We start from the raw sequence: 3,159 nt of genomic DNA, 5'->3' as shown, positions 1-3,159 counted from the left end.
ATAAAATAATAAATAAAAGCCCCAAGGTAGGAAGAACCTGAAGACTGAGTACTCCTCAAGTGAAAGGCAATCTTTACAGAACAGTCTTCTTTTTTTTTTTTTTTTTTGGAGATAAGGTCTTGCTATGTTGCCCATGCGGGAGTGCAGTGGCTATTCACAGGTGCAACCACAGGACACCACAGCCTTAAACTCCTGGGCTCAGGTGATCCTCCTGCCTCAGCCTCCCAAGTATTTGGAACTACAGGCACGCACCACCATGCCTGACTCAGAACCTTATTCTTAAAGGTATTATCCAGGAATGTGGGGCAAAGACATGTGGGGGAAGGGACTTCCGTGCTATAATGGGAGTGGCTAACACTCGATGAATGCTGTGTTCTGAGCAGTTTGTATGCATTATCACATTAAATTCCTCACACCAAAGAAAAGAAAGAAGGAGATATTAGCCAGGAAACAGAAAAGAACATTCATAAAACACACAGCATTTTTTTAGCTCAGTATTAACAATGAAAAATAATTCCACTATTGAGGCACAAGTTACAAATCAGTAACATATTCCTATTGCTGTAGAAAAGGGGGTTTAGTCAGGTGTGTCATATGAGCACCAGAACATTTCACAGTGTCACAGCCAATTATCTGTCACAAGGAATTTCAGCTTCAGGATTTGCATTTCCTCAGATGAAGAAGCTGTGGACATTTGTGGTCATGAACTTTTGAGTGGCAATAGCCAAACAGGTCCAGTGCCTGAACAGGCAGCATCACTGTGAATTACCATTAAACTCGAATGCCAAATGCGGGTGTCTCACTCCACATCCCAGCAACACAACACAACCTCTATAACTTTCTGTACAACTTTACAATGGAATTGTATTTCAGTGACTATTTTGATACTGGATTAAACTTTCCAAAGAGGTACACAACATTCAGGTCTATTTTTCCTATCAGAAAGAATTATGCTGAATTTCAAAACCCATCACCACAGTGTTCAGCTTTAAGAAAATTAAACACACAGTAATCTTGCCAACGTCAATCAAAACCAAAACTTCAGAATGCCGTGGTGTTTATGCAGCCAATCTGGGTTCTAGATACCAATACCAGCTGTTTATCCCACGAACCATTCACAGCTAGGCTGAGGCTGTGAAAAATCACAAGACGATGTACAATTCTTTTTTTTTTTTAATCTCACAAAAGGATTTATGTGGATGGTACAGGGTGACACTGAACAGATCGTGAGGCATGGCAGACATAGTTCTCTCCCTCCCCAGCATCTCCCGCCTCTCCCTGATTTCCCAATGTCCACAGAGTGAGACTGTCCCGAAGTCACTGCATGATGGGAGTGCTGTCTTTATAAGACACTTCACTCAGCGTATCCAACTCAGCAATTGCTTCATCAAATGCCGTGTTTACCAGGCTGCAGGCCTTTTCAGGAGAGTTTAGAATCCCATAGCAAAAGGCTGAGAAATTAAGTGCCAGACCCAGTCGAATTGGCTGTGTGGGTTGCCTATCTTTCTTACTAATTTCAGATGCTTCCTGGTAAGCTGCTGGGAGTTCAACAGAGAGGTTTGTTTATTGTCTCCAGACGCCACCCCAGAAAGATACCTGAAATGATCTCCTTTCATTTTCAAGAACACCTTGCTTTCAAGTTGTGTAGCATGGGGAGTAAGGAACCTGCCCAACCGCTCTGGAACCTCATTGCAGATGTCCAGCAGCTCTGCCTCTGTCTTCCACGGTACTCTTTGCCCATCTGCTGCTTCTCATTCCTCCCTGTTCCCTGCTCAGTGCTGGAGATGAGAATCCAGGAAGAACGGCGGGCACCCGCCATGTTCCTGTAGGTGGCAGAGGGCAGATTGCTGTCTTCAGTTGGGGGTGCATGCCCCTGTGGCATGGCTGCCTTCCCAGCTGCAGCCACATCATCACCACACTCAGCCTGCTCAGCGGTCTTGGCTTTCTGTACCAGCACACTTTTTGTCACTTCCAAGCACAGCTCTGAGCATGGTGACCACCACCTTCCCAAGGCCACTCCTCGGGCCGCTGCGGTGATGGTAGCAGCGGCAGCTACCCCAGCTCCAAAACCAGCGGCAGCTGCTCCACTTCCCCAAAACAGCCTCTCTTTGATGAGCTACTATCATGTCTTGCCTGGAGCACAGCACGTCTGAAAAACTAAATAAAAATGAGCAGAAACAAATGAGCCCCAAGTTGTCAACTCTGGAAAATTCTGAAGACTGCCAGCAGGTGTAATTTCCAGGTGTGAGAAAAATAGAGGTGTCCGGAAAAGGACGGGATGCAGCAACGAGGATGGTGAACTCAAAGGGAGCCAAGGCGTGCCTGGGCGGCCGGTAGCCATGGCAGGGCGAACGTGTGGGTGGTTCCTGTGTTCCTCTGAGTCCCTATCTCACCAATAGGCCACACAGGATGGTCTGCCTCTAAATTTTAATCTCGAGGTGACCAGAGTGGCATTCGGACATCAGAGCACCGATAGCGGGCTGTTTCCGGCGACCCCCCACTCACCCCTGCATCTAACAAGCCCCATGGCTCTGGGCTGATGGTCATTCCTAAGAGTGATCCCAGCTCAACACAGGGTCCACACTCCATCTGTCCTAGAATAGCTGCCACCTCTTGGGCAGCCCAGGCTGGGAACACCCCGCCAGAGTGCGCATGTCTGACCGTATCATAGTTTGTCACAGCAGGAATAATTGAACTAGCTTTCCTTGGGCCTTTTTTGGATTTTCAGAAAGGTTAGGACATTCCATGTTTTTATTTCCTCCTTTCCCATTTCTCAAATGTGAAATTCAATTCTCCACCCCATGCAGTGTGAATTGTATAATGCAAGCCAACAGCGCCATCTAGTGTACGCCTCTCCAACTTCCGCAAAATGTGGCCAGACCTCCCGCACAAGGAGAGGTGCCAGGCATGTGATTTTATCCACCTGTCAATCAGACATGAGAAACAGGAGCAGAGACGGGAGGACCGCTTGAGCCAGGGAGGTCGAGGCTGCAGTGAGCCATGATTATGCCACTGCACTCCAGCCTGGACGACAGAGTGAGACCTAGTCTGGGGGGAAAAAAAAAAAAAAGGAGAAGAAAAGAAGCATGAGACCTAATTCATTTTTCAGTGTTAGAATAAATTACACTTATTTTCTGATAAAATTGCACATAACCTTTG

The 3,159-nt window shown here is 46.9% G+C and overlaps 1 pseudogene; it reads right to left on the bottom strand.

Moving 5' to 3' along the window:
- Window positions 1-1,191: 1,191 nt before the first annotated feature.
- LOC105498989 (14-3-3 protein beta/alpha-like) lies at window positions 1,192-2,547 on the bottom strand (annotated as a pseudogene).
- Between the last annotated feature and the right edge of the window lie 612 nt (window positions 2,548-3,159).

This window comes from Macaca nemestrina, chromosome 14 (genome assembly GCF_043159975.1).
Source record: "Macaca nemestrina isolate mMacNem1 chromosome 14, mMacNem.hap1, whole genome shotgun sequence".
Classification (NCBI taxonomy): Eukaryota; Metazoa; Chordata; class Mammalia; order Primates; family Cercopithecidae; genus Macaca; species Macaca nemestrina.
The sequence above is the reverse complement of the archived record's forward strand: the minus strand, read 5'-3'. Positions and strand labels throughout refer to the sequence as shown.